General features: G+C 46.1%; 1 pseudogene; it reads right to left on the bottom strand.

The window, feature by feature from the left end:
• Positions 1-9,322: 9,322 nt before the first annotated feature.
• On the bottom strand, positions 9,323-9,673 carry LOC131906508 (large ribosomal subunit protein eL22-like 1; annotated as a pseudogene).
• Between the last annotated feature and the right edge of the window lie 3,717 nt (positions 9,674-13,390).

The following is a 13,390-nucleotide window of genomic DNA, read 5'->3' on the forward strand; positions in this document are numbered from 1 at the left end:
TTTAGATGTCTTTCACTCGTTCGCTCCACAGGCTGCCGATGAAGCGGGCAGCTGCCTATTATGGATGCCTCTTCTTATGGATGCCTCAGGCATGAGGCCAACGGACTTCCTGAGTGCCACCAACTTTCCCACAGCCAGGTTTAACACCTGAGCCACAGCCCCAGACCTGCAGCGCACAGCTTCACACCTCCGGCCTGCCCCTTCCTTAACTCAGGACACGGAGTACAGCAAATGGGCCCTTCTCTGTTCAGTTTGAGCTGGGCTAGTTTTCATGGAGCCTGGAAGTTCAGCTGAAACCACACAGTGTGAGATTCACAGGTCCAGATGGGAAACTTCTCCACCCCTCTTTGCAGTCCTTCAGGCTGTGGAAGGCTGCTCTGTCTATCTCTTGGCTCAGGTGCCTATCCTGGCTGCTGGCGCTGGGGATCGTGATCAGACTTCCCTTCATCAACACCCCCCTCCCCATTTTCTTTTCAGGCTTTGTTTATCTGGGGCTATTCTAGACAATGTAAGCAGACATGGTTCTCCTACCCAGAGCTTCCGACACTGGTGGTTTATTATTCATTTAATTTTTTTTTGTGTGTGTGCCATTCCCTAATCAAATTAGACAAAGCACACATCCCCAACAATGTTTGGGGGCTAGGTAATGCAATTCACAGGGGTTAACAATCAAAACAATCAAACAGCTTCGAGTAAAATTTCCATCAACCTCATCATCTACATCCCTTCTGTGTCCCTCTTCTCTTCCCATGCTCGAGGGAATCATGTCTGGAACTTTCTGTTCGTTCTCTCAGTATTTATATAAACACAAACACGCAAATGCACATTCGTGTTGATTTCCCCTTTGGGCAAAAAGGAAGCGTGCTCCGTGTACCCCTTTGAAGCCTCTCTCTGCCCCATGATAGTGCATGCTGGAGAACTTTCCACACCAACAGAGTCCAAAACTCCACTTGTTTCATAATGGGATGATATTAGTCTGTTTTACTAGCGTCTTATGGATAGGCCAGGCTTGTTCATATTGGTGAAATATTTTTGTTTCCTTCCTCTTCCCAGCCTTTGTCATGAATAATATTGTTTCAAATAGCGTTACAGGTGGGTAATAATAGCACCTGTTTATTAACCCAGTGCCCGGGAGGTAGGAGTAGAAACAGTTCCAGCTCATCCTCCTGATGAGGAACAGCCCCCAGGCCTCTCTGCTCATAGTCTGGGCCTCAGGACAACGTTGGATCAGCATGGAACAGTCCTGGCAAAGAGCTCTCCCACAGAGCTGCTCTGAGAAGAATGGTGGCTGGCACCTCTGTGAGCATGGGTCAGACAGGGGCCCTAGTGCCGAGCTGGGAGTCAGCTGTGGGGAGCTGAAGCTGCGTGGCTCTCGATAGGCACACACGTGCACAAAGGACCAAGGAAACGAGGACTGAGACATTGAGCGACGGGCTTTAAAGGAACATGATGGACTAGCCGGTCCTTTTCAAGTCCGTGTCACGGTGTCCCAGCCCTGTCCTCCTTCCTGCGCAGCAGCGCTGGTGCTGGAGTGGCTTCTCAGCGTGAGGATCAAGGCGGAGGTGTGGTTGGAGTCAATCTGGCAGTCAGTGCTGGCTGTTGCCGCTTCCTGTGTGTCTTCTACTGCAGGTCTGAATGAGACGATCAAAGAGGGGGTGCCCCCCACTTGTTTGGGGACCGCATCATCACCACTAAAGACAGTGCTGGACTGGAGAGATGGCCCCATGGGTAAAGTGCTTGGTAGGCAAGCATGAGGATGTGAATTTGGATCCCTCGAATGCATGGAAAAAGCCAGGCATGGTGTCCCTCTGCCACCCCAGTGACTGAGATAAGTGGGTCCCATGGCCTCACTGACCAACCAGCCTAGCTTCAGCAGAGAGCACCAGGTTCAGTGAGAGACCCCAACCACAATGGTGGAGAGTATACACATACATATGAAACACACATACATACAATACACACGTATACATCAAACATATACAGACATATAACACACACGCATATATATACAGCACATACATACAACACAAGCATTTGACACATCTACAACATGTATATGAACATACATAACACACATGCACAGCACACATGCATGCAACACATACATACACATGTACACAGTGTCTCCAGAGTTCTGTTGCCGTGTGCTAAACCGTATCAAAACTTAGTATAATAAAACATCAATGATTTATTGTTTTCTCCAATTCTGAAGGTCAGAATTTAGGCAGGATTTAACTAGTCGGGCTTCCTGACCACACACTCATATCTAGGGTCCTAAATCGCATGTATGTATCTGATGTTTTGTCTTCCACAGGCCTCTCCAGGACTCTCTTGGGCTTTCTTATGCCACTGAGTTGCCCAGTCTACCCAGGCCTCTTACAGCCCATCTGGTCTAAAGAGAAGAGGTAGGACTGGACCTGTAGCTCAGTGGTGGAGCATTTGCTAGCGTGCAAGAGGCTGTGAGTCCTGTTCCCAGCACCACAGAAGAAAAAAGGAAGGAAGGAAGGAAGGAAGGAAGGAAGGAAGGAAGGAAGGGTGGAAAGGAAGGAGAGAGGGAGGGAGGGAGGGAGGGAGGGAGGGAGGGAAAGAAAGCAGGGAGGGAAGGAAGCAGAAACAACTGGTTCTCTGATATTCCAAATGAGTTCTGTCAAATTTATGGGACTAAAACAAGTAAGAGCTCACAGTCATCAAGGGTAAGGGGACTAGATTCTGTTCCTTAATTTAATCCCAGAAGTGAATCCATGTCCAAGGAGACAAAGCGTTGTTGGAGGGTGACTTTGGACACCCACTAACTCGAAAAGCAGTGAGTGCTGTGGAAAGAGACAGGCACCCCCAGAGTCGGGATGTTTCCAACAGACCTCACAGGCTGCCAGTGTGTCTGTAATTGGGTTTGATTTGCATATTGGTGATTAAAGTGTTCAAAAGGCTGTTTCTCTCCTCTAGAAAACCACTCCTCTCAGTGACCACGCAAAGGCAGGGGAAGCCCTGAGCTGTCTGCTATTACCCAAAGCAAGAGGGGAGGGAGCCTTGTTAGAGGAGGGGTGACTTTGAAATCTGGACGGGAACAGTGCAGATCTGGGAGCATATTCACTTTGGGGGTACACCAACTCTCTTTGTTCTTTTAAAGATTTTTCGGTCGGCACTGGGGCTCAAACCCAAGACCTCAAGCATGTTAGGCCAAGTCTCTGCCGCTAAGATGCACTGCAGCCCAATTTGCCTCCTTCTGCACCAGGTTCAAAAGATGCATCACCAGTTTGCCAACGTCATCCCGTTCCTCATCCATGTGAAGGTTTCCAACAGTCCTAACCCCCTTCCGAAGTGGACTTGAACTCTCGGAAACACAAGAGTGTGGGCAGACAACACAGATGTCTCTGAACTGGATAGCTGAATGGTATCTATTTACTGATCCAGATAATCCACACTGATGGGCTTTTGAGGGGCGCTGACTAGCAGACAAAGTAGATATCAAGTGTGTGATCAAGACAAGGTCAGGCCATACCTTGTCCTCCAGGCTTCCCCTCAGAGTGCGAGAGAATGTCGAGGTGTGACGGCAGAAGGAATCTCCTGATAGCCCTTTTCTGGTTTCCTCAGAGACCGTGGGCCTTTTGTGGCTTGTTGGAAGCCACATCCAGGTGTCCCCATTGGCAACAGCCATGACACCCCAGTAGACAGAAAAGAACCTGAGCAGCCAGCCTATGACCTCTTCTCTCTCCAGCTTCGCCTTTGCTGTTGAGAGTGCTGGATTCTTAATGGCCTCTGGTGCAGATGACTGCATGCCCTGAGGTCTGCAGGACCCTGGATCTGTAGGATCTCCAGTTGATCATATGTGAAGAAGTGGAGCTTGCTTCCAGCAACTTCCCCAGCTGGGGCTGTATAACTAGATGACCTCTGGAGCCTCCTGGATCACTGGTGACATTTCAAAAGGAGTAACAGGAAGATGTCAACAATCCCCTGTCACACACTCAGAAACACTAAGACAGGAAACAAGGGCAGGCAAACTTGACCAGTGACTTGATGCTTGCCCTGGTAGCTAAGGACCGGAGTAGAGTCAAAAAGCCTTCTATAGGTGAAGTTGGCTTAGAGGTGCTAGTTCTGTGGTTTTTGTTTGTTTGTTTGTTTTCGAGACAGGGTTTCTCTGTGTAGTTTTGGTGCCTATCCTGGATCTGTAGCCCAGGCTGGCCTCTGCCTCCCGAGTGCTGGGATTAAAGGCTTGCACCACCACTGCCTAGCTAGTTCTGTGTTCCTAATTTGTATTTTTACGGACAGTGTCAGGAGGGAGGTGAAAGGGATTCAGGACCCAGGGGTCCATATATCCATACTGTGGCTACTACCTTGCCTCACCAACAGTAGCCCAATACTAACAAACAGGGTCCCTTTGGGGTTCCTGTTAAAATCCACTCCTGTTAGATGATCCTTTTGTGTCACTACTCCTACGTAAAGCATCAGACAGTGTCAGAGTACCATTGATGATGAGCCCCCCAACCCCCGAAAAAAATTCCTGACGAAGGTTCTGGGAGAAGCTTCAACATCTTCAGAGATATTTATTCAACAGAACTCCCAAATCCCTGGAAAAGTGGAAAACACAAGCTGATTCCGGATCCTGAGCAAAGGCAGACAGAGTGGAATCCCTTGGAAGGAACCAGACTGTGCCAGAAGGAGAGAGGAAGCCAGACAAAGAAAGACATCAAGGGAGAGCTGCTCAGACCCCAGAGACTTGAAAGACAGGCCTCTCCCTCCTTGGAGGCCCGAGCCACTGCTGGGAGGTCAAGGGTAAAGGAGGCGGGTGAATAGGGCCAATGGCCCCTGCTTCCCCTGAGAAAGCTCCCGAGATGTGGTGGGATGGGGAAGACAACGGGGCTGAGCTGTGGGGGAGCCTCTGAGGGCTGTGACATTGAAGCTGTCTCCAAGGCCTGCTGGGGCGGGGACAGGCATCCCTGATGTGGTCTCCGCAGCAGGGCTTTGGCAGCCTGGCCTCACAGCAGCCGGGGCCCCAGCCCCAGCCATGTAGCCCTGCTCCGATTTTCACACCATGTCTAATCCAATCACCGGCAGATTGCGAAGTCTCTGCCTACCTCCCAGATCGAGAATTCTTGGCCAGCTCCAGCACTAGGCTCCTTCCCAGCCCAGCCCAGCCGGCTACCCTCCTGGCCATCCCTGTAAGCCACTCTGAGGCTCAACCCCCCACCCCCACCTCCCCTTCTGGGTCCACCGAGTTAATCCTGTTTGCCTGGTCTGTCAATTTAAACAGTTTTAAATATGCCTCAGCAGGTCTGGGTGGCAGAACCCTGATGCTCCAAAACAGAGGGCTTGCATCAAAGGAGGCTGGTGTAACAGGGGCTGGGCTACAAGAGTGTCATTTAAAAGCAAACTGTTGTTGGGGGGTGGAGGGGGCAACGCAAATGAATCACGCAGATGTGAAGCTAACACAGCCCTGCTCGGCAAAATGAAGTTCCCCGAATTAAGTTCAAAGAGAGCTCCACACTAGAGGCTGCGGGTGCACAGGATGGAAGTCTGACTGACCCATCCATCTGGACCAACACCCCCTTCGCCCTCAGTCTACAGCATTGGATGGCTGTCTGAGATAAGTCAGTGGCTGAGCCCGGGAGAGGGCTCTGGGAAATGAGGACTAATCCAGATACCTTGACAACCAGTCTAGCTCCAGGCTGAGGCGCCTCCTGCCCAGAGCTTTTAGTAAGGAATGAAGGATGTTATCCCTGTGCTCTTCCAACTTTAATATATAAATGAATCCCTCTGTGATCTGGTTTTTAGGAAAGACAGAATCTGAGCTTGAACTCAGTGAATTGCAGTGGGGCTTGAGAGTCTTCAGTTTGAGCTCCCAGGTGATGCTGATACCTCTGGTCCATGGACCATGCTTTCTGCACTTTGAGCTCCCAGGTGATGCTGATGCCTCTGGCCCATGGACCACTCTCCTTGCACTTTGAGCTCCCAGGTGATGCTGATGCCTCTGGTCCATGGACCACACTTTAAGCAGCAAAGGTTTTAAATAAGCCAGGGCATTCAGCTTTGGCCTCGGGTGTCATTCAGTTTCCAAACCCCTCTCTGAACTTCCAGTTCATTGTCTTCCGAGCCCCTTCCCCACATGGATCAAGACAAGAAAAACTAGTCTCACACTAAAGCAAATGGCATCTAGACCTCATCTCTTCCAGGCATTTCCCCTTCTTTTCCATGATTGTGGAGCTGCTATTCACTGGAACAATGAGTGAGCAGGGGCTGCTTCCAGGGAGGGTGGATAGCCAAGGGTCTCTCTGGAGGAGTACAGGAAAACGTGGCTGAAAGCAGGAGAATGGATGAGATGACCCTTCAGGGAACAGTCCCAACTCTAGATTCTGTTATCCTAGGTCATGTCCTTGGCTTTGATAAGCGAATGGCCTGTCCTCCCTCTGTCTGGACAGGGAGTGACCCAGGCTATAGGCTAGGAAGTAGTTTCTTCAGAGGGCTTTGGTCACAAACAGAGCAATGGGCCTTGGGAAGTACAGGACAGAAAGGCTATTTGCACAGGGTGTCTAGGGTTTGTTTTGACTTCTAGCAAGAGGGGCCGTCCCCCTGTCCTCAGACTGCTAGAAAACAGAGACTTCTAACCACAGAGGCATTTCGCTTGCCCTTCAGTACACCCAGCTGTTTAGATCTGTCCACAATTCCACTCAGTCATTCACATCATCCCCACAAAGGGACAAGGCCAGGGCCAGGCCAATCTGACTGGGAAGTCTCTGTGCTTGGAGTCCTTGCTAGAAAAGTGAAAGGCAGCATTTGAACATGAGTGGCAAGGGCCACTAGTACAACACGCGATGCTGGGGAGATGCAACCCAGTTTCTAGGAAGGGCCAGGCCACAGCGCTCCAGGAACACAGGAAAACGAGCGTCGGAAGGGCAGTGTGTGGGGGTGACCCTAACCACAGCCTGGCTAAGGCAGTGTGGCTCTGCAGCAGCTGAGGGGAGGTGGACTGCTCTGGGAGAAGCTCTAAGAGGCAGGAGGTTGGTGGGAGTTCACCTTTAACAAAGGAGTCCAAACCAAAACCAAGCCAAAGAGGAAACAGATGAGAAGCACAGCCTCAGCATGCATTGAGAGCATTACCTGGGGTTTTACCTCAGCCACCCCCCCCCCCCGTCCTCCCTCCCGCAAGGGTGTGAGCTTGAAGGTGACTCTGGCTTTCTGAGTCCTGTCTCGGTGCTTCACCCTGAGTCCTGTCTCGGTGCTTCACCCTGAGTTCTGAGTGGGTCATCCAAGAGAAGTGAGACCGTTTGTCCTGAGGCCAGCTGAGTGCTTGATTCCCCCACTCTCTCCTCTCTTCCCAAACAGCTATCATTTGTCAATTAGATTTCAGTTAATAATAAAGTCCAAAGTTGTGTTCTTTGCACTTGCAAAGCTCTTGTGTGAAAGGAAAAAGTAACTGTCCTAAAAATCTTTGTAAGTTAACGTCCCTCAGTACTCATGTGAAAACCAGGGTGTGGGGGCATGCACCTGTACTTCCAGGATTGGGAGCTAGAATCAGGATCCAGAAGGCTTGCTAGCTAAGTATTCTAGTCTGTCAGTGAACTCCAGGGTTAGTGAGTCATCCTGTCTAAAAAAACAGGGTAGAGAGCAATTGAAGAAGGTATCAACTACAACTTCTAGCTTCAGCTGGCGTGCACATGTGTGTGCCACACACACACACACACACACACACACACACTCCAGCATATATCCTTACACAGATGCATACACACATAGACCATACACATATACAAAAGCTTTTTTCCTTTTGAGACAGGGTCTCTCTATGTAGCTCTGGCTGGTCTGGAACTTGCTGTATAGACCAGGCTAGCCAGCAAATCAGAGATTCACCTGCCCCTGTCAGGTATTCATGGCCAGATAGCCATATGCCATCATGCCTAGCTAGATAAAGACTTTTAGTAAAATGTTAAGCCAGTTGATGGTTTCACGGGTTCTCTATTTTTTTGTTTATTTCTATTTTCGAAGATTTATTTATCTATATTTATGTATCTTTGTGTGCTTGTACGAGTTTATGAGCACTGTGTACCCAAAGAGGACAGAGGGCATCTGATTCTCCAGAGCTAGAGTTACAGACACTTGCCAGCTGCCATTCAGTGCTAGGAACTGAACTCAGATCTTCTGCAAACATTCCCAACCCATGAGCCATCTCTTCAGCCCTCTATAAACTGTTTGTATCTCACTTGATAACAAACAAATACAATGATGCTATTCACAGGGTAGTGAGGAAAAAGCAAGGAGGACTTTGCATGAGTGAGTGGCGTCGGGGACCATTGGCATCACTGAGCGCTGGCTCCGTGACTGCAAGGGCAATGTCCTGCCATAAGGAGACCAATGGGTGACAATCCTTGCTTTGTCGTATTTATGATTAAAGCTCATGTTTTGAGTGTGTATCAGATTTAGGGGATCTTTACTAAACACAAAATGGCTGCTATTTCCATCTAAGTTTTCCACTTTTGGGCTTTTTCATTTCAAGTTAATTTTCATAAATGTTATGAGGTAAGGGTTGGGGTTCTTTTAAACATATATCTAACCAAGTTTCCAGCACCATATTGAAAATTTGCCTTTTCTATTAAATTGTCTTGAAATGTTTGTTAATAACCAATGGACTATCCATGACTGTTTTTATTCCCAAATTTCTAATTTAAGTCCATTAAAGTCAAAGAAATAGTTGGTATAATTTGAATTTTTTTACATTTGTTATGACTTATTTTAGATGCTAGGGAATACTCAGTGGTAGATCACTTGCCTAGAAGGCCTTTAATTCAATCCACACCATCACCAGGAAAAGAAAGGAAGAAAGGAAGGAAGAAAGAGAAAGAAAGAAAAGAAGGAAGGAAGGGAAGGAAGGAAGGAAGGAAGGAAGGAAGGAAGGAAGGAAGGAAGAGACTTTTGCATGGCACAAAAATATAGTCTATCTTCTGAGAGTACTTGAAAGGAATATACACTCTGCCGTTAAAGGGTGGGGCATTCTATACCTCACAAGGATGTCATGTTCATCAAATCGTCTTGTTAATTGTTTCTTTGTTGTAACAGTTATTGTGAGAAGGGGAATGAAGCTGAAGACTCTGACTGCACCTGGGATAGACTTTTTTTCTTCTTCGTCTCAATCTATTTAATTCAATTTTGAGGACCAATAAGTCCTGTTTTCCTGTCTGTGCATCATTGGTCCTCCTTCCCTCCCTCCCTTCCTCCCTCCCTCCCTTCTTTCCTTCCTTTTTTATAGAGTACAATGATTTTGTATTTGCTGATAAAGTCCAGTTTTAGGTTTCTTTCTTTAGCATACTTCCATTTTATTAAAAGCAAAGGCCAACTAGTACTCAGACTCTGATCCATCTTCATCTTGACTAATCTGGAAATAAGGAAGTTTGTAGGTCTCCTTGTCAAATGTGGCCACATGAAACTGACCATGGGGATTATTCTTCTTATGGTATTTCTTAGTAAGCTATTTCAAATACCTTTCAGAAAATAGTTTCTCAGAAACAACTGTGATTTTATTCTTCAAGCATTCAATGTGAACATTCCCAAGATTTCCAGTTTTTCCATTGCCTTTAACTTCTCCCATAGAAACTGTTCAAAACTTCCAGAATCAAAAATTCCATCTTCTACCGATGAGTAAGATCCAGGTGGACTTCTTGGGCTTCTTGTCTTTCTGTGGTGCCATCTTGAGTAGTGGCCATGGGAAGAGCTTTTTTTTCTTAAATATATTTTAAAACTGAAATAGAATTGCATCATCTCCCCACTTCCTTTTCCCCCTCCAGCCCATCCTATGTACCCTCCCTTTAACACTTCCCATGTCCCCTGACTCTCAGATTGATAGATTTTTTTCTTTGATTATTATTACTGCATATATTTAGTACACACACACACACACACACACACACACACACACACACACACAATCTACTGAGCCAAATTTTGTTGTTTGTGTGTATATGGTTTCAGGAATGGCTATTCTGCATTGGATACCAGTAAGGGGGTTCATCCCTGGGAGAAACTAATTTTCCTTTTCTCAGCAATCATTAGTTACCTATAGTTCTTCGTTTAGGGGAGGGACCATGAGGAAATTTTCCCCTCCCACATTAACATGTCCAGTGATATTGCTACGGTTCTGGTCTTGTTTAGGCAGCCATTTCTAGGAGAGACAATTTCACAGCAAACTTCCTGGTGTTCTGACTCTTACAGTCTTTATGCCCCCTCTTTCTTGATGCTCCCTAAGCCATTGATTCAAGAGCTGTGATGTGGATGTAGCTATTGTGGCTGGGCTCCAGATCATCCATTGATGTCTGCTTTGTATCCAGTTGTGGTTTTCTGTGGTGGTCTCCATTTGCTATAAAGAGAGGCTTCTTTGGTGAGGGTGGGTAGCTACACTCATTGGTGGGTATAAGGACAACACTTAGAATGTAGTAAGGAATTATGCTTGTCCAGCAAGGCTTTAGAAGATACTTGGAATAAACCTAACCAAACCTAAAAGACTTCTACAATGCAAGCTTCCAATGTCTGAAGAAAGAGAGTGAGAAAGACATTAGAGAGTGAAAGAGTTTGTGCATCAGTAGAATTAATATTGTGGAGATGACCACCCTACCAAAAGTAATTCACAGATTCGGTACAATCCCAATCAAAATCCCCACAACATTCGTTACCAAGATAGGAAAGAATAATGATAAAATTCGTGTGAAAACAGAAAAGACTCCAGATAGCCAAAGCTAGAGCAAGGAGAAGAATACTAGAGGGATTGCTCTTTCAGACTTCAAGATGTATTATAGAGCATTAGCAATAAAAGAAATATGGCACTATTTAACATGAAAACAGACCTGTAGACCAATGGAATAAAATAGAAGACCCAAACATGAGCACATGTAACTACAGCCCTCTGATATTGACAAAGAGGCCAAAATATAAACTGGAGAAAAGACAGCATCTTCAACAAACAGTGCTGGGAAAAATGGATGTTTACATGGAGAATGAAATTAGACCTGTATTTGTCACCTAGCACAAAAACTAGATCTAATTTGATCAAAGGTTTTAATTTGAAAACTATGTAGTAGTTTTAATGTATTTGGCCCCCATAAGCTCATAGGGAGTGGCACTATTAGGAAGTGTGGCCTTGTTGGAGATAGTGTGGCCTTGTTGGAGATAGTGTGGTCTTGTTGGAGAAGGCTGGATGGTACACGCCTTTAATCCAGACCTGGAGGCTGGAGGGCACAACTTTAATCTGAGCCACATCTTCTGGAGGAAGTGTGTTACTGTGGGGGCAGGCTCTGGGGTTTCTTTTTCTCAAGCTTTTCTTGGTGAGATTGTCAGTCGACTTCTTATCACCTGCAATGTGTAGGACACTCGGCTGTTCCTCCAGCACCATGCCTGCCTGCACACCACCATGCTCCCCGCCGTGATGGACTGAACCTCTAAACTGTAAGCAAGCCCCCTCAATTAAATGTTTTCTTTATAAGAGTTGCCGTGGTCATGTTGTCTCCTCACAGCAATGGTAAACCTACCTAAGACAACTTGAAATACTAAAACTGTTAGGAAAAAAAACTGTAGACAATCTCTAGAAGATACAAATGTAGGAAAGGACTTTCTGAGTAGGACTCCATTTATTCAGGAATAAAGGCCAATAATTGACAAGTGTAACCTCGTAAAAATCTTCCGCATAGCCAAAGAAACAGTCAATTGAGTGAAGAAAAAACAGAGTGGGAGAGAATTTTTACCAGCTGTACATCTGATTATCACCCAGAATATACAAAGAAACAAAAAACTAAAATAAAACACAAAACAAAAGTTAAGGAAATAAATGATCCAATTTTAAAAATGGACTAGAGATCTAAATAGAGTTCTCAAAAAGTGTTTATCATCCTTAGCAATCAGGAAAATGCAAATTAAAACAACTTTGACATTTCATCTCACACCAGAAAGAATGGCTAAGATCAACAAAATAGCTGAGCACAAATGTTGGAGATGCAGAGAAAGAGGAACCTTCCTTCACTGTTGATGTGAATACAAACTGGTGCAGCCACTCTGGAAATCAGTATGGAGAATCCTCAAAGCACTAAAAATAAATTCCCTATATGACTCAGCTATATGACTCCTGGGCATATTCCCAAGGACTTGACATCCTACTCCACAGACTCTTGTTCAGCAACGTTCAATGCCACCATAGTCACAGCGGCCAGGAAGTGAAACCAACCTAAAAACCCTTCAACAACAAACGAATAACAAAACTGTGGTACATATACAAAATGGAATACTATTCAGATATACATAAACATAAAACCATGACATTTGCAGGTGCTCTGGCAGCTTAAGATTATCTTCCTAAAAATCGTCAGTGTTCCCCTCCTTTGTATTTCAAAATAGGGATGCTATAAGTTTCCCAAGTGTGACGGGTGCATCTCCAACACGGTTGCAGGGTGCACCCCAGGCTTAGGCATTATAACCTTTTTAAAGAAATATCATTGCAACCAGTAGATACAGCCACCCACCCTCCCGTGCAGGGCCATCTTGACGAAACAGATCGCCTTTACTGAAGCTACAAAGATGGATGGACATGTAGGAAAGGATGGGAAAAGAGACATCCTGGACCACAGTCAAAACCAAAACCAAAACCAAAACTACTTTCTCGGTGCTTAGTGGTGCATGATGTCTGCAGTTCCATTACTTGGGAGGCTGAAACAGGAAGATCAGGAGTTCAAAGTCATTCACAGCTATTTAGTGAGTTCAAGAAAAGTTTAGACTGAATGAGACCATGCCACAAAAAACTAATCTGATGGTGATGATGATGACGATGATGATGATGATGATGACTGAGTCAAGTGTAACTCAGTGGCATGGCACTTGTTAGCATGCCCAAAGCTCTGGCTTCCATCCCCAGCACAAAACAAACAAACAATAAAAATAAGCGCCCAAGATTGTACAACTAAAAAAATAAAAATGCTTCAGGGATTTCCCAGGTTCTCCTGGGCTCCTACCTGGCCACTCCCCCATAAATGCAGAAAGCTGCTGTGGAATTGATGATTTTCTGTTGCATCAGGAACTCCCTGAAGGCAGGGCCACTGTATGACACATTCCACTCGGCTGTGACAGGTGTTAAAAAAGGTTAAAAGGTGAGACTGAGTCCAACTCCTCACTTCTTTTGAGTTTCTTTCATGAGAAAGAAACAAAACCACCAAAAACGGTTTCAGAAAATTGGTGAATTGCCTTAGTCATCTTACTGGTGTTGTCCCCACCACCCCCACCACCGCCACCCCCCGCCCCATGTGCGACTGGTAACAGACCCACAAGTTTAGCATGTTTAGCAGCAGAGATGACAAAGTCAAATGCTGCTACCTCGCACCTTAAAGGTCACAGTACCAGACCATTTAGGGGAAGCTTGAAGTCCAACCAG

Source organism: Peromyscus eremicus, chromosome 3 (assembly GCF_949786415.1).
Source record: "Peromyscus eremicus chromosome 3, PerEre_H2_v1, whole genome shotgun sequence".
Lineage (NCBI taxonomy): Eukaryota > Metazoa > Chordata > Mammalia > Rodentia > Cricetidae > Peromyscus > Peromyscus eremicus.